Genomic DNA, 18139 nt, shown 5'->3' on the forward strand with positions numbered 1-18139 from the left:
CAGTTCTATCCACTGGTGAGACTCTACTAAATGACCTACCTCTACTAATGATTCACTAGATTGATCCCTTTCCTTTATGAAATCTCTCTTGAGTTCTCCCAGCCCACACAAAATTCTCTTCTCCTCTAATTATGTATGGCACTTATCCTATCATTGATGTAGACCATGCTCGTTACTTGGTATTGCTTCTCTTTCTGGAGTGAGCTTTGGATGACTTTGTAGATCTGCAAACACCTAGCACAGTGTTTGGTGTAATATCTAGAAGAGTGTTTTGTCTTTTTTTTTTTTCTTTAAGATTTATTTATTTATTTGACAGAGAGAGAGACAGCAAGTGAGGGAACACAAGCTGGGGTAGTGGGAGAGGAAGAAGCAGGCTTCCTGCGGAATAGAGAGCCCGATACGGAGCTCAATCCCAGCACCCTGGGATCATGACCTGAGCCAAAGGCAGATGCTTAACCAGCTGAACCACCCAGGTACCCCAAGAGTGTCTTGTCTTCTTGTTAGACACTTACTTGGGAAGGATGAAATGAAGAGTGGGTCCACGGCATTTAGAGTTTGTGCCAAAAGTCTACCTGGGAGAGCTCTTGTCCTTTCATGATGAAGGAGTGTCCGTTTTCTTTTGGTGAGGCATCCTTGGATCCAGGATGCTGTAAGTACATGTTTCTATGGGAAAAGCAAAATAGAGACTGCAAGCCAAAACTCAAATAATTCTGGCCCAAGACATAAACAGACAAATTCCTCCAGAAATGGTTTCCTGGAAGCAATATGCATTGACTGTGCTCTGGTCCAAAGAGACTCCTTGAAAAGTGATGTAGCAGTATGTAGTAAATCTTATCATTGAAGATAGCTAGATTGGCATAGCAGTATGTGACTGTTGGTTAAAATCATCTAGATTATTGCATCAGTAATTCAATTTGTTTGGGGAAGTTGGGATTCATTTTCTTTAGATATCTAGCAGAAAGTACACATCTTTTAAGAATGCAGTACCTTCCTAATTACTGAACAGCTCTTTCCTGGGTGTGGACTTTGAAGCTAATGTGTTGAATGGAATATATATAAAAAAATACAAATGAGTGTCAGTGTATGGTAACTGAAGATTCTTGGCACTTTTCCTTAATGTGTACATTGATCAGAGAGTCAAATTCCTAAACTGGGTCAGAGACCTTAATATCTACAAATAGGCAGTGTTATAAGATCAAAATCAAATAAATACAAGCTTATTAATTGTAAGCTAAGCCTTACATTCACTGAAAAGAAATACAAATCATAATCATTGCCTTTAAGAAGTTTGCGATCTAGATAGGTAGATATAGGTAGGTAGTATGTGTTATTTATTGAAATATGAATTCATGATAGAATAAAGCAGTACATCACATTTGTCATACAATAATACAACAAAAATATTATCATGAGAAAGGATAGAGGAGTTACTCTGTACTAGGATGACTATGGAAAACTATATAGAAGTAAGCTTTGAGTTGTACTTTAGAATGAATGGTCTTTGAATAATGGAAGAAGGGGGAAAAAGGCTTTCTTGGATAATAAAAGATGTGAACACTGTGAGCAAGACCATGGAGACAAAGCCATTTTTGGAGGAGAGTGAGTACATTGGTTTTACCAAGAGGTGAAAAATTATAGATTAGACTAAAAAGGAGTTTGGGATAAGATGGTGGAAGACTGTGAATGCCAGATCAAGGATAAGGATTGGTTTTATAGGCGGTGAAGAGCTATTGGGGAAGATTTTGGTAAAAGAAAAAGCTTGATCCAAGTTGAGTTTTAGAAAGAGTGCTTTGTCAGTCTTGCGCCATTTGAAAAGGAGGGCAAAGAGGCAAGGTGGTATGAGAATATTTAGAAGACTTAGTGAAGCATCAGGTGTGAAGTAGAACAGAGGACATAATGATGTTTTTCTGTTTGGCATTCCTTCCTTTCTGATTCAGTGGATCAGGTGGAGATGGCACCATTTTCCCTCAAGAGCCATAGATAGGGACATGACCCTGATCTACTCAAGTAGGAATCTATTCCAGGTCATAATATTGGTTCATGGAAGGGCACATGATCTAAATTGAACCAATTAGTGTTATTGCTGGAGTTTTTTCTGCTAGACTTTCCAGGAAAGTTACCTTCTTCCCCAGAGATCCTATTTTTGTCAGTGGTCATTTTTCCTGTCATATTATATGTTAGCTGGATTCCAAGATGGTTCTCAATGTTCCCTCTTGATATTCATATCCTTGTGCAGTCTCCTCCATATTGTATTGGGGTTGGTCTTTGTGATACGTGAGTATACAGCAGCTGTGATGGTGTTTGTTTGTTTGTTTGTTTGTTTTGTGGTGGTATTTGATACCTGAAGCTGAAAGCTACCAATTCCAAAATGAAATCAACAAGACTTGGTAATTGATTGGATTTTTAGTTGTAAGAGAGCACACAGTTTTTAAGTGGGACAAAATGGTTATATCATTAACAGATGTAAAAGTGTCTGAAAGGAGGATTTGTTATTTTGCAAGACAAAGAGGAGGAGATATGGAACTTATGTCAGGTTGAAAATCCAAATAGCAGTTTTAGGCACAATCACTGGTATTTAGAAAAACAAAGTAGACTGTCTCACAAAATAGTGAGTTCTCTGTCACTGTTTGATTCCTTATTAAGAATGTTGGAGACTGGACTTATTATAATAATACAACATCTACAATCACTTCTTTTTTTTTTTTTTTTTTTTTTTTTTTGAGAGAGAGCGAGAGAGCGCAAGTGAGTGCAAACGTGCACTTGAGTTAGTGGGGAGAGGCAGGCAGGGAGGGAGAGGGAGAGACTCTCCAGCAGACTCCCTGGAGGCGGGGCTTGATCTCACGGTCCTAAGATCATAACCTGAGCCCAAATCAAGAGATGATGCTTAACTGAGCTTCTACCATAGAGCCCTTAACAATTTTCTCCTTGTTTTCCACTGTTGCTTCAGGTGAATTACAATCTCTGTTGGAGAACCTACCCAGTTTAGTAGACAGGCTAGAACCAGGATCAGGGGGCTCATGGTCACACCTCTTAACTTTGCAAAATACATTATTTAGCTCTACTCTTGATTCTATGCTGTATAAAATTGGCCTTCTTACAAAATAATAATAATAATAATAATAATAATAATAATAAAAGAGGAAACCAAAATGTACTCCAGCAAACTGACAACCTCATATGTATTCTTTCCATCAGAAATGATTTTATGCCCCATAAGTATCTTTCCTGTAGCATGCAATATGCTTAAATTCCCTTCTCCCTTAATTTTCTTTTCCCTTAAAAAAGATTTATCATCTAGTCCTCGTTTCCAAAAGCATTTCTCCTTTTCTCTAACATAATCCTGAAGCAAATACAATACGTGGCTTGGGGAAAATGAAACAGGAATGTAGAACAAGGAAGTTAGAACTAGACAATTGCTAAGATTCCTCTTAGCTTATAAATTTAAATAGTAAATCCTATGGGCTTTGTATGCAGGATCGCTGAGCAACTTTAGTATAGAAGTATTTGTAGTGATACGATTTAGGCAAGCCTCATTTTTTCATGCTTTTTCATCAAATTGTTGTAAAATTCTGTGAACACTTGTAAACCATTTATGGGCTTGAAAGGGCTAATGTGGTTCTTTTTTAAGTGTCTTATTCAGGAGAAGCCAAATCTTGATATTTAATAATGTTTGTGCAGCACAGAAAACAAGGAAGTGGGACAATGCAAAGAAAGCAGGTCCATCAGATTCTTGCCTGCTTCTCCCGTCTCCCTTCACCCACACCTTGGAGTTGCTGAGTGCCTTTTTTCTTCCAGTTCTGGAAAAATCTCTCCTGCTTGAATGATTTGGTAGATGGCCGGCCCTAGAGATTTATTATGTACTTTCCCTACATCTAGTTGAATGTTTGAATGAAAAAGAGAGCCTTTCTTTAAAAATATTTGTTCTGGCAAGCATAGAAGGATTAGCAAAAGCATTGATAATTTCAATGATTTTTCTAAAACCACACAGGAGAATTGTTCGTCACTAGAAACACACTTAACATTTTAAGTTTTTTTTTTAATGCCATCTAGGAATATTAAAAAGACCAAGCTAATGCAATATTCATTCATCAATTGTTTAATGAAAGCGGGGGCGCAGGGAGTGGGGGCGGAATTCCTAGTCAGCCATTTTGAACTACACCATACCTGGCTAACAGGGATATTTGACTTTTTAATTCTATTTGTATTAATAAATGCCAGCCGAGAGAGTATTGTGACTCAGGTGGGTTCATAATTTTCCCTTCCCTCTGTCTCTCCAGCCTCCCTCCTTTTTGTTGACAGTTGGTCTTACCATCAGCTATTATAACACAATGATATTATCTTTCAGGATAAAGGCAGAATGCCAAACTGGGAGGCAGAATTTTGGCTGTGTTCTGGATGTTCTTAAAGACGAGATGCATTTTTCCTTCTCTATCCCCTCAGAAGTGAGAAATAGATCCCACCAGCTTTTATGGAACAAATTTAGCTTGGCCCTCCACAGACAAAATGTTCTTTTTTTCTATAGTTACCTCAAGGAGAAGATTCCTGAGCATTCATTGTAAGACTTTTAAAAATATTTTGCTGTTTCTTTTGGTAGGATTTGCAGTTTCCTGGTCATTTAATAATAAAATTCCAGTTTTCCTGTTGCAAATCTGGTTGTCCTAGTTTAAAATTATTTGTTGAATTATGAAAATCAGGCATTTGGTTGCCAAGGAGGAAAGTGATTTCTATCTTGGAATTGTTTAACTCTACAGGGTTGGTGTATTTCCGACTCATATTTTCCTTCCAGAAGATTGTCTGGAAAGCCATTCCTCTTCTACTGGTGATATTGCACAAATGTAGTGTAAACTTGAAATAACTTTGGTTTTCAGCGACATCTCCTTATAAATTAGTCACAGTTTCTGTCTTATTCTCCAAAAAGAACAAAATGATAGGTTGGTTGTTTTTTTGTTTTGTTTTGCCTTTTCCCCTCAAAGGACTGTTATGAAGAAGGGAACATGGCTTGGGATTGACTAACAGAGATGGGAAGAGCAGGTAAAATACTGGTCTATATTAAAACAATTGGCCTCAAAGAAAATTTAAAAGACTTGTTTAGATAAAGACAAGAGGTCATTTTATAGCCTGTGTAATATAGATTTAGGAAACGCTAGTAGGTATTGAAAAGTTAGACATAAATAGGCTATTTTATATTTGAATTTTAGGTTTTTGAAATAGTATTTACTAAATTTCATATGAGATTTGCTTTTTGGAAGATTAGAAAAAACAGATCTTATTTATTTATTTATTTATTTATTTATTGAAGATTTTACTTCTTTATTTGACAGAGGGAGAGAGAGCGAGCACAGCAGGGGGAGCAGCAGGCAGAGGGAGAGGGAGAAGGAGGCTCGCACAGCACGGAGTCCCATGCGGGCCTGTATCCCAGGACCCTGGGATCATGACTTGAGCTGAAGGCAGACGCTTAATGACTGAGCCACCCAGGCACCCCAAAAACGCTTTTTTAAAAGGAAGAAATGGTGCCTCTTAATTTAAACGCATATCTCCCTATTGTGACTAGTCCATGGAATTTTACTATTGATTATTCTAGTTACTTTTGAGGAGGAATGATTGCCAAAGTTATTGTTTAAATTTTACCTACAAGGCCCAGGGATCTGAAAAACCATGATGAGTCAGGAAGTTATGGTGGTGATTAATGGGGGTGTCAGATTGTTTCTAGCCTTCTGTCTCAATAGAAAGAAGAATTTTGCTGCAAAGTATTTATTAGTAGTCCTTGAACAATGCCTGAACATGGGTTTTCAGGTGGGTATTTTCCCAGCACTATTAATGCAACTTGCTCATCTGGTAACCTGAGGGAAACACAGATTTCCTGCCTCTGAGTGGTGAGCTTTGCTGAGCTTTGCTAAGATTTGCAAAAGACAGAGAAATTTGCTTTGTTTTGAGTTTCTGGACTCTTTGGCAACCCAGTGACACAAATGCCCATCCTTTATCCCAAAGGAGACCAAACACAAGAGTGTAGAAGGATCAGTGCTAAGCTCTTCACATGACCCAGCAGTTACAACGTCAGGAACTCTGGGTGGCAGGCCTTATACAAGCATGTGACTCTGGGAGGGTCTCTTCTCTCTGTCCTCAGTCTCATCTGCAAAATGGGGAACTTCATGGAGGATTTATACATGAAATAACGCTGCTTATTAGAATTTATGGAAATTATTTTAGATTGTGGATATGTAGAAATTAGAATGTGATCTTATAAACTACACACTTCTTATGTGAGATGAATGTTGGGCCAAATTTATATAAAAAGTGGGGTGACGGTGCATTGATATTTTGGCACCAGTTCATTTATAGAAGGAACCAGAATTATAATTGTCTCTTTCCTGTCAAAACATGAGACTTTATGAGGAAAGTAATAATTTTAGTATTCTTAGCTCATTATTAATGATACCCCTTCTAGTAATACCATCTACTATCCAGCTTTTGTCTAGAGCCAAATTTTAGGAATGCACATAACCACCTACTCTCTGCTCAATTACTTGGAACTTAGACATGTTTTTTTTCTAAAGTGAATAATCTGTGTGTGTGGTTTTTTTTTTTTTCCCCCTCTATGGAATTTATTTGGATTTTTTTCCCCCTTATCCTTGGTAGCCTGAAATTTCACCAAGATCATATAGGTGTGCATTCCCATACTCTCCCACCTCCTAATTCTCCTTAACTTAGGGAGCCCTTTGATCTGAAGTCTAGTGCCTTTCTGTAGCTCCAGAAAACTTTCTTTTATTATTTATTTTCTTTTGAATTGTTTCCATGCCATCCTTCTGACACTTACACAAGAAGTATTTGAAATCACCTAGATCCCTTTTCCAAGTCCCTTAACTTTTCTTAAACATTCTCCATTCCATGAATTTTTTCTTCTGAGCTGCATTCTGGAGAAATTTCTTCAGTTTAGTCGTTTAGTCCTATAAATTAATCTTCAACCATACCTATTTTGGAATCCCGTTTTTCCATTAACATCTAATTCTTTTCCTTTTTGAATCCCTAGTGTAAAGAGTTGGCTTAATTATAACACCTTAGTTCACAGCAAAACATTATCGGTTTTTCATAGAAGTCTTATTTCATTTCTTTTTCAAAATTCCTCTCTGATTTGCATTTCCCTCTCCCCACCACTGTTTCCATTTAAGATGTTTGATATATGTTCTTAACTGTGCATATATTTTTGCATGCCAAAATGTATTTTATTGTCTTCTCTGCATGCTTTCCTTTCCTTACCTGATAAATATACAGTATTGTGCTATGCAGCATACAATTTTTAAAAAATTTTGCAATGAAGATCTGATTCCCAAGAGCATCAGTTGTTTGTTTAGCAGTCATGTTTTTGCTAATAAATGTAGTATCTTCTTAGATCTCACCAAAAATATTACTTATACTTATTTTAAAGCCATATTCTGTTGTCTCTATTAATTTTCTGTAGGTTTGATTTGTTCTGTTATTTAAATCAGATGATCCTTTCTACTGGTATTAATTTTCCTCAAATATTTGGTGATGATTGTCTGTTTTTATTGTTGGTGAGGGTCTGTGTCCTTGGCCTGAGATGCCCTGCTTACTTGTCTGTGAATGCAGGTTCCATTTTTGGTGACAAATGGGGAGCACGGTGGAATGTGTGGCCCAGAGGGCTGGCAATTTAGTTTCCTGAGGCTCCCCTAACAAAGTACCACAAATTGAGTGGTTTTTAAAAATAGAATTTTTTTTCTCCACAGTTCTGGAGACTAAACATCCAAAATTAAGGTGTTGGCAAGGCCATGCAATTTCCAAAGCCCCTCCGGGAGAATCTGTCTTTATGTCTTCTGTCTCTGGTGACCCCAGGAGTGTTTTAGCTTATAGTTGTATAACTCTAGTCTCTGTCCCTGTCTTCACATGATGGTCTTCCCCTCTATGTCCAAGTATCTTTATGTCTTCACATGGCCTTCTTGTCTTTGTCTCTCTTCTCTTCTTTAAGGACACTAATCATATTGGATTAAAGGCCCCACCATAGTCCATTACAATTGAAACTTAACTAATTATATCTGCCATGATCTATTTCTAAGTAAGGTCACATTCTGAACTAGTAGGGTCTAGGACCTCAACGTATCTTTTTGAGACACACAATTTAACCTACAACAATAAGTATGTGTCTTGTCCACTTAGTAAAAGTGGACTTCCCCTCTTTACCTTGAACATAGTCCTACTTCTTCAGTGCCAGAAACTACTCTGGGAGTCTCTGATTCCGGAAATCCCAATCTGAAGTTCTGTGCCTGACAATTAATCCTGATACAAAGGCTCAAGTTAAGATGTCCTTTTCTTTCCGTCCTCTGCTGGCATTGTGGATGTCTTGCTGGACTCTGCTTGTCAGGCCCCAGCACTGAAGCCAGGAGCCTTTCCCAGGAAGTCTCCTGAAGCTAGGAGTCTTTTAGTTTTGTTTATAAATGAGGACTACAGCCAGCTGTTTAGATCTTTGGGTGAAAGGGTCACTGGCCAGATTCTCTGATTGGTCTTTCAATGACTCATCCAGTGATTTCTCCAGGACTGATTTGGTTTGGTTAGCTTTGAACATAAAACTCATCTAGGGTTCTCTTAAGAACTTTTGCTTCCTTTTGGAATAGCTTTTATTTGAATCTTGTATTGCAGTTTTTCCCACTTGTTTCTCTGTTAATCTGATCTTATCTGCTTTCCCATAATCTCCCCAAAATGTTGCTTGTATTTTGCAAATTCTTTAAATTTCTGCTTCACTGATAGCACCTTTTTCTTGTTTTTTGTTATGGATCCTCCTTTAATCGTAGCTTTTCTTTAATTTCAGTGACATTTAGGTGGAAAGGAGCTAGGTATATAGGTAAATGAGTTTACATGGCTATCATTACACATTTAAGGTGCTGATTTAAACTGGAGGTCATCAAACTTTTTCTGGAAAGGGCCAGATAGTAAATATTATAGGTATTTTGGGCAATAAGGTCTCTTTTGCCACTATTCATTATTGCTGTTTTTGTTCAAAATCAGCCTAGACAATATGTAAACATATAGGAGAGACTATGTTTCAATACAACTTTACTCTTAAGAACAGGGAGTGGGCCAGGCTTGGCCTACCCCTGAAATTAGTGGTTCTCACACTGATCACGCAATAGAATCCCTGGAAGGGATTGCTCTCCTCACCTCCAGTTTCTCTCTCAATGGGCTATGGGTTGGAGGGGGTGTCCCAAAATTTGCAGTCTTAATAAGCTCCCCAGTGATGGTGATAATATTGGCCTATGGACCAAACTTTGAGAACCACTCTTCTAAATAGTTTTTATTTCCTAAGCACCACCATCTCAACCATTTATTGATAATACAACTGTGTTTCTTAGCCATGCATTCATTTGTTAGTTCGTTTAGCAAGTATGTGCCAAGGTCTGTTCTAGGTCATGAGAATATTGTTATGAACAAGACACAATCTCTGTGCTCATGAGTGGGGGAACCAGATGACCAGACAAACACAAGTATTTCTATAAAAGATATAATGTTGGATAGTGAGAAGAACTACACAAATAAAGCCAAACAAAAGGAGAGAGTGGCATGGGGAGAGAACTACATTCGGCAGGATAGTCAGGGAAGGTCACTCTAAAGAGATGACATAGCAACATAGATGCAATGATATAAAAGAACTAATTACGGGAAAGGGAGAGAATTCCAGGAAGAGGAAAGAGCAAGTGTGACTATAGTGGCTTGGACCGATATGATTTGGTAATGAGACACAGCTGGATGCAGAACATATCTTGATGGTTGAGCCAGTAGAATTTGCTGAAAAATTGCATGTGGAATGTGAGGTAAAGAGCAGTCTTTTTTTTTTTAATTTTTTTTTTTTATTTTTTAAGATTTTATTTATTCATTTGACAGACGGAAATCACAAGTAGGTGGAGAAGCAGGCAGAGAGAGAGAGGAGGAAGCAGGCTCCCCGCCAAGCAGAGAGCCCAATGCGGGGCTTGATCCCAGGACTCTGGGACCATGACCTGAGCTGAAGGCAGAGGCCTCAACCCACTGAGCCACCCAGGCGCCCCGGTAAAGAGCAGTCTTAAAGATAACTCCTGAGTGTCTATCTTGAGTAAGTGGGTGGAGATGGGGAAGAACTTAAGATTTTACTTTTAGGATTTTATATTTGAGATGCTTTTTTGAGGTATGAATAAAGTTGTCAAGTAAGTAGTTAGATGTAATAAGTTGGGGATCAGGGAAAAGGTGAAGGCTGGAAATAAAATATAAGTTTGGGACATAGCAACATACATTCAATGTCTTATTGTAAGGCCACAAGTCTGAAGGCCCACATTGTGGGTGTAGATAGAGAGGCGGGCCAAGGAGTTAACCTTGCTAACTGAGATGATGGGGAAAAGAAGAGGAACCAGCCAAATTAACAGAGAAAGCATGTAGGAGAGAGAATATGGTTGCTCAGAAGCCAAGTAAAGAAAATGTTTCAAGAAAGAGAGTCACCAACATCAAACTTGTCAAATGTTACTGGGTGACTAAATGAGATGAAGACTGAAACTTGGTCATGTGGTGATCTTGACAAGAGAGGATGCAGTGGAACAGTGAGGGATAAAGCCATTCAGAATAAAAGAAAATGAAAGAAGAGGATACAGAAACAGTAAACAATCAACTCTCTCTAGGAATTTCTGCTTCCCGTAATGCTTGCCTAAGTTATATGTGCCAATCATGAGAACCAGTAGAAAAACAAGTCTCATTATAAAAACTCTTTGCCTGAAGGTATTGGGTATCTAACAAGGTGTTGAAGAATAATAAGTTTTGGAAGTAGAAAGAAGCCCAACAAGTCAATCTCAGCACCAAAGTTGTTATTGCTTGTTTGTTTGTTTTTGAGAATAGGTAGCTGAGAGGTTGAGAAACTCAACAGGATTATTAACAGCCTCAAGAGATTATTTGAACAAAATAGGTAATCCAGAGTATGCCAAGGGAGAGAGCTAGGTAGTCACCCTCCACCAGGCTTTGTGTTGAAATCCCAAAGAACTGACTCTGTGGAAGAAATGTGAATCAGAAATAATCCAAGTCTGGCAGAGAGTGAAAGTCCAGCTTCAAATAAACACAATTATTAAAATAAAATTAAGGAAACCTTGCATTGTTTGTGTCTCTGACTACTTGCAAGAGGAAACACAAATTTGTTCTGGAATAAGATAACATCATTTAAGGCCTCAAATTATTTCCATAATGTCTTAACATACCGTGCCTGGCACTCAATAAAACAACCAGTCACATGAAGAGATAAAATGACATGAGTGAAAACCAAGGGGGAAAAACTCCTAAAAATAAAAACATACTCATAGGAGCCTCATGAATTTGTCTTTAGGATTCTTACTTCCCTCAAGGGGATTTGGGACAGATTAGGAAATTTGACAGAAAATTGTAAGCCATGAAAACAAACCAAATTGAAATTCTAAAACTGAATGTACATGGTGACAGAAATGAAAAACTCAGTGGATAGGGGGTGCCTTGCTGCCTCAGTCAGAAAAGCATGTGATTCTTGATCTCAGGGCTGTGAGTTCAAGCTCCATGTTGGGTGTAGAGGTGATTTAAACAAACAAACAAACAAAATAACTAATTAATTAATTTTAAAAAACCTCAAAACTCAATGGAAGGACTTAATAACTAGTTAGAGTTGAAGAGAGAACTAGTAAGCGAGGAGATAGGTAAAAGTGATTACCAGAATAAAGTACAGAGAAAAAAAGGAATGCAAGAAGGTTATGAAATCGGAGATACAGTGAAAACATTGGCTGAGTCACTGGAGCCCAGGAAGAAGCGGAGGAGAGAGAAAATGGGATATAAGAAATATTTGAAAAGATGATGACTGAGAATTTTCCAATCTACTGACGAATATCAAACCACAGTTTGAAGAAGCACTACCAACCCCAACAAAGAGAACTATAAGGAATACCACACTTAGCTTAATTTTAGTACAAGTACTGAAAGCTGAGACCAAAAGAAAAAAATCATAAAGTAGCCACAGGAACCTCATAAAGCAACAGTTAGAATGAGATTTCCCTTCTGTCATGAGAACAATGGAACATTCTACGAAGTTCTGAAAGAAAATAAATTCCCAACCTAGATTTCTAAACATTAACAATAGAGCCTTCAATAATGAAGATGGTAATCAAGATATTTTCAGACCAAAACTTATAAAAAAATTTTTTTTCTTCCTGTAGGCACGCATTACTAGAAGTAACACTGAAGATTTTTTTTTTTTTCTGGTGATGGGAAAATGAAATCAGATGGAACCCAGGAGATGCGGGAAAGAATAAAGAGCAACTAAAAAAGGTAAATGCTTATACATCTAAATTACTGTATAAAACAATAGTTATAATTCTTGGTGGGCCTAAATATATATAGAATTAAAATATACAACAGCAATGTCAAGAGAGGGTTAAATGAAGATAAAAAGTTTTAAGTTTCGGGTGCCTGGGTGGCTCAGTGGGTTAAATCCTCTGCCTTCGGCTCAGGTCATGATCCCAGGGTCCTGGGATCGAGCCCCGTATCAGGCTGTCTGCTCAGCAGGGAGCCTGCTTCCTCCTCTCTCTCCCCACCTGCCTCTTTGCCTACTCTGATCTCTCTCTGTCGAATAAATAAATAAAATCTTTAAAAAAAAAAAAAAAGGGTTAAGTTTCATACATTGCACAAGAAGAGGTAAAAGTGCCAACTAATGTTAGATTTTGCAGTAAAAAAAGGCATAACTGCTATAGAGGGGAAAAATATAATATAAAGTAATATAATAAAGAAATATAATGAAGTAATATAATAAAGAAATTTAGAACATAGAACTGGTATGGAAATGGGAGTAAAATGGGAGAACTTCAAATGTTTTAATAAATACATTACATGTATACAGCCTGAATGCCATAGGTTACCAGACTGGATTAAAAAACAGCAATTATGTGTTGCCCTCAAAAGACACAACTAAAAATATGGGAAAACAGAAAAGGTGCAAGTCATAGGTTGAGAAAATATATGTCATACAAATAGTAATCAAAAGAAGAGATAACCTGCTATCAAGCAGGCAAGTCTTTTGAGGAGTTTTAAGTTTGCTGAGGGATGGGCCCAGAGCTAGAGGAGGACGTTGGTTCAAACCACTTTATTTATTTGTTTTTAAATACTGTGTCCTGACAGGAGTACTACCGCAGAGACAGGTAAACTGATGACACAGGAAAGATGTGTATAAGCTCTTTGAGTAGAAAAAGGGATGAGATTTGACGCCACAACAGAGGAGTTGGCCTTAGGGACAGGGACAAGGCTTTAACAAGCAGAGGATAAAGGCACCACGTGTGTGTACGTTGGCAGACAGATTTCTTAGAAGATGAGACAGCTGTCTTCTCTGAGTACATCTATTTCCAAAATAAAAGGTACCAGTGGAATGTAGGAGGAGAGGTTATTATTGGTTGCAGCAGAGGGATGGTGTGATAGTTTTCACAAGAGGAAAAACAGCCTTCCTATGGAAATATACAAAGGTTATAGGCTCAGAGCAGGGTTGAGAGTTCACATAATATTTATCATGATCCACATCAAGCAGGGTTAGTCAGTGTGACCGTTGTGTGTCTCTTCCAGCCAAGTCCAAGTGCGTTGAGGATGCTGAGTAGGTGAGGAGTTTAATCTGTGCTCTGGTGAAGTGAGGTGAGACGTGTGCATAGTTTCCCTTTAGAAACCCACATTTCCCAGACCTAAGGAGACCCTCACCCCTCCCTCTGTCCTGAGAGGTATTGGTGGCACGCTACTGAGGGGTCGAAGGGCTGGTTCTGCTGAAAAGCAAAACCGTCTCGGCAAACCCTATCTGACCAGCTGCTTGTCCACTGAAAGGAGAAGGAGGACCACTTAGCCCTTTTGGTTCTTAGCTGTGGGCCTCGTTGCCGAATTTGAGACAAAAGGAAAGAACCTGCTTTTAACTTCACAATATTGAGACATCTGTCTTCAGAGATGGAGCGAGCAGAGGCACTTAGATCTTGTCTTGTGGGACCAGCTCTAGGGTTCGGAAGGGCAGTCGTCCCCTCTACCTGTGGGTTAGATCAGCGAACCCTTTATGTTAGCTTTATTTTCTTCCTTTACCTGAGCGACTTTGAGTAGGTTTCTGTGCTTTGCAGATAAGTGATCTTCGACAAAAAAGATAACTTCCCCTATGTGTATAAATGGGGAGTGGTTTTCAAACTGTGCTCTTGGAACCCAATTTGTCACAGAGGCTCGTGAACCTAATGGAAGAAGAAACAAAAAAGCAGTTTCTGGTCCTACTCTCCGCCTTCAAATCTGACCCCCATTACAGGCTGGACTTTTGTGAGGGATTTTGCTTTAAAAATGTTGTATTAAAGAAGCATCTGGGGGCTCAGTAGTGTTAAGCATCCGACTCTTGATTTTGGTTTGGGTCGTGATATCAGGGTCGTGAGATTGAGCCCCACATGGGTCTCTGGGCTGGGCAGGGAGTTGGCTTGGGATTCTCTCTCTCCCTCTCCCTCTGCTCCTCTTTTGCTCTCTCTCTCTCTCTAAAAAAAAAAAAAAAAAAAAAAAGTTATATTACAAAAAATGAAAATAGAACCTACTCTTCCGACTCTTACACTGTGAAAACCCTTTATTTATCTTTTGTGGTCACAACTTCAGGTTACAAAACAGGGAAGGTCTGAAGTCATTTCCCATGTTATGGGCCAAGGCATCAGTAATCCCTGAGTTTAGCTTCCTGGTTCTCTGACTCTCAGATCTTGCCCAACCAGCCACTCCTTGATCTGGCTGAGGTGCAGGGGAGCATTGGTTCTGGGAAGATCAACAGCTTCTTCACATTACAATACCGGTACCCGTGTTTGCTTTCCCTCCTCTCTCTTTAGTATTATCCAGAAATAACTAACATTTTGCTGAGGGAGCCTCATTTCAGTGGGGGTCATGCCTCTGGGCAGGGGATTAGCAGCTCAGGTGATCTCACTGGTCTCTTTCAGGTCAATAATTTTACAGCTACATGAACTGGAAACTTGTTCTTGGCACAGTTAAAATGGGCATCCATTAATAGTTCTGGGAATCTCACTACTGAGAAATGTGAGGACCCCCTGACCAGCTGAAGAAGTAGAATTAGCTGAGAAGAAAGGACTGAACTTTAGCCTTGGGTCATGTGTCATGGTCACAAGTCAGTGATTCATTAATTTCTTCCAGTATAGGATTATTTTCTACAAATGGATCAAATAATTTATTACCTCTTCCGAGGGCCTCTTGAAAACACCTGGAAAAATTGGCATGAAGAAAGAGAACTAATTAACCAAGGAAAACTTAACATTAAATCCAAGCTGGAACATTTCTAATACTTGTACTTTGAAGACCAGTTTCAGGAAAGGAGCTACAACTTGTTCATTTTCTTGGAAGAAAATTCCAGAGTTCATGTTACCAATGCAAATCACCTATTTTTGTTATTAATTTATATGTTTAATTTTACAGATCTTGTGTTGGCTTTCCCAGATGTGTGGTCTACAGTCTGAAAATCAGATCAGAATCACACATTTCTTTTTTATGGTCTTAAAACATTATTATTTTTAAAACATTATTTTTATTACTATTATTACAATAGTAAAAAGACATCATTTAAATTTTTTTCTTTAATGAAATACTGTAAGATTCCTATAGAGCAAGCAAATGCTTAAAGAAAATAAACTCTACACAAACTTCATTTTAAGTAAAAAAGGAAGCCCCTCGGGAAGGAAGGCTCTGGGCTCCTGGCCGGCAGCTCTCCTAGGTGCTGTTCTTTGTGCTCCAGTGAGAGACCCTGTGTATCCTCCACAATCCCATTAATTGTATTAGTAGTTTCATTAAAATAGCACCTTATCAAAGGACCTGAGAAATGCCTATCTTTTTGTTCCCCATTCTATCTGAAGGACTCTTTTTTTTAAAGATTTTATTTTTTTTTTATTTGACAGAGAGAGATCACAAGTAGGCAGAGAGGCAGGCAGAGAGAGAGAGGAGGAAGCAGGCTCCCTGTGGAGCAGAGAGCCTGATGCGGGACTCGATCCCAGGACCCTGAGATCATGACCTGAGCCGAAGGCAGTGGCTTAACCCACTGAGCCACCCTATCTGAAGGACTCTTACTTTTGCTTTATTTTAGATAGTTTTTTGTTTTGTTTTGTTTTGCATCAACCTCACAACTTTCTGACTTTGCCATACTAGGCAGAGCTGGTCATTTCCTCCTGAAGGATACCAGTAAGCCTAGAATCCAATGCTGACCTAAAATTTGTCTTTCCTCTGAGACTGTAGGTGGGACTGGTCCTTCCTTCCTTTCTTTTTTTTTCTTTCTTTTTTTTTTTTTAAGATTTTATTTATGTATTTGACAGACAGAGATCACAAGTAGGCAGAAGAGCAAGCAGAGAGAGAGAGAGGGGGAAGCAGACTCCTTGCTGAGCAGAGAACCCGATGTGGGGCTCGATCCCAGGACCCTGAGATCATGACCCGAGCTGAAGGCAGCGGCTTAACCCACTGAGCCACCCCGGCGCCTCTTTCTTTCTTTTTAAAAAGATTTTATTTATTTATTTGACACAGGAGAGAGACAGTGGGAGAGAGAACACAAGCAGGGGGAGTGGGGAGGGAGAAGCAGGCTTCCCGCTGAGCAGAGAGCCAGATGGCTGGATTCCAGGACCTGAAGGCAGATGTTTAATGACTGAGCCACCCAGGTGCCCCGGCACTGCTCATTTCTATCTTGATATATCATCTGTCTAGCATTGGGCCTTATATAGGGAGGTGCTCTCTAAATCCATTGCAAGGAGCCCCAGGTCCTACAGGTAAACAAGGAACCATGGAACATTACATCAAAAACTAATGAGGTTGCGTATGGCGATTAACATAATTTTTAAAATCCATTGAATAAAAGGAAATCCAAGCTCATATCAGAATATGATATTTGTTCTTTTTAAGACAACTTTTGTTGTTTTCTTCTAATGACAATACTATCCAATCATTGTAAAAAATTCAGAAAAATCACCCAAGTGTGAATGGTCTTGTTTCCAAAACCCTATGAGTGCCAATTGAATCTATATCTTTTTGTGCCTTACTTCTAAGGTCTCATAGACTCTTTTCCTTCTACCATTAGGAATTCCCTAAAGGATATATTCTGTATTTCAAATAGGCCTGTTGTTGTGTATTATCATGGTTAACAGAGACGGGACCCCAGTAACCAAGCCAGAACTCCACTGCTGTCCTTACAGCTTCATGGAAATGCTGCTTGGGGTTGGAACCCTGTTCCCAAGCTGCAGCCTCCATGATGTCTTGGTGCCAGGAAGGCTGGAACTTAATCTCTCCCTCTTAGTCCTGGAGATGTTGCCACTCTGCATCATGCAATGCAGCTGAGAGGGCAGATACTTGACCGAGGCATCTCAGGGCTGGTTGGTAAGGGCACGATACACATCACATGCTTAGTAAAGAAGTACCATTGCTATATCCCCCTGAAGAATCTGCTTTGTAATTTAAGAGCCCTGGATTCCTTCTCTAATGGTGAATTATTTCTCCAGGGCACCATTGTCTGCTCTTTCCAATTATGCTACTTGGAACTCTTCACTATCTCCAGACATAGATCTCTCTCTGTAACTCTGAATCTCAATAGTGTGTAGAGCCCAAATTTATACTCCAAAAGGCTCCTTAGCTCCCCCATGTAATAATGAATTGTCATTCATCCATTCATTCATTTAAGAGAGAAAGTCTCGGGGGGAAGGTATGGAAAGAAAGAGAGAGAGAGAAAGAATCTTTTTTTTTTTTTTTAAAGATTTTATTTATTTATTTGACAGAGAGAGATCACAAGCAGACGGAGAAGCAGGCAGAGAGAGAGATAGAGGGAAGCAGGCTCCCCGCTGAGCAGAGAGCCCGATGCGGGACTTGATCCCAGGACCCCGAGATCATGACCTGAGCTGAAGGCATCGGCTTAATCCACTGAGCCACCCAGGTGCCCCGGGAGAGAGAGAATCTTAAGCAGGTTCCACACCAATGAGGGGCTCGATCTCACAACCCTGAGCCAAAGTTGAGAGTTGGACACTTAAGCGACTGAGCCACCCAGGCCTCCCGAAAATAGTCCTTTTTTAACAGAATAAAAAAATTTTTAAAAATGAACACATAATGAATATAGTTTTTCCTTATTTGTATCATTAGCATTAGC

At 39.1% G+C, this 18139-nt stretch overlaps 1 long non-coding RNA gene across 2 annotated transcripts in view; it reads left to right on the forward strand.

The window, feature by feature from the left end:
- The window catches only part of LOC309844928, a 63034-nt gene that overhangs the window by 35294 nt on the left and 9601 nt on the right, over positions 1 to 18139 (forward strand). Inside the window, exon 2 of one of the 2 annotated variants that reach the window (XR_014300965.1) lies at positions 12195 to 12306. This is a non-coding gene — a long non-coding RNA (uncharacterized lncRNA). Of the gene's footprint in view, positions 1 to 12127; positions 12307 to 18139 lie in introns of those variants that run through there. The other variant, XR_014300966.1, reaches the window with a different exon arrangement.

Source organism: Mustela nivalis (assembly GCF_964662115.1).
Source record: "Mustela nivalis genome assembly, chromosome: 12".
NCBI lineage: Eukaryota > Metazoa > Chordata > Mammalia > Carnivora > Mustelidae > Mustela > Mustela nivalis.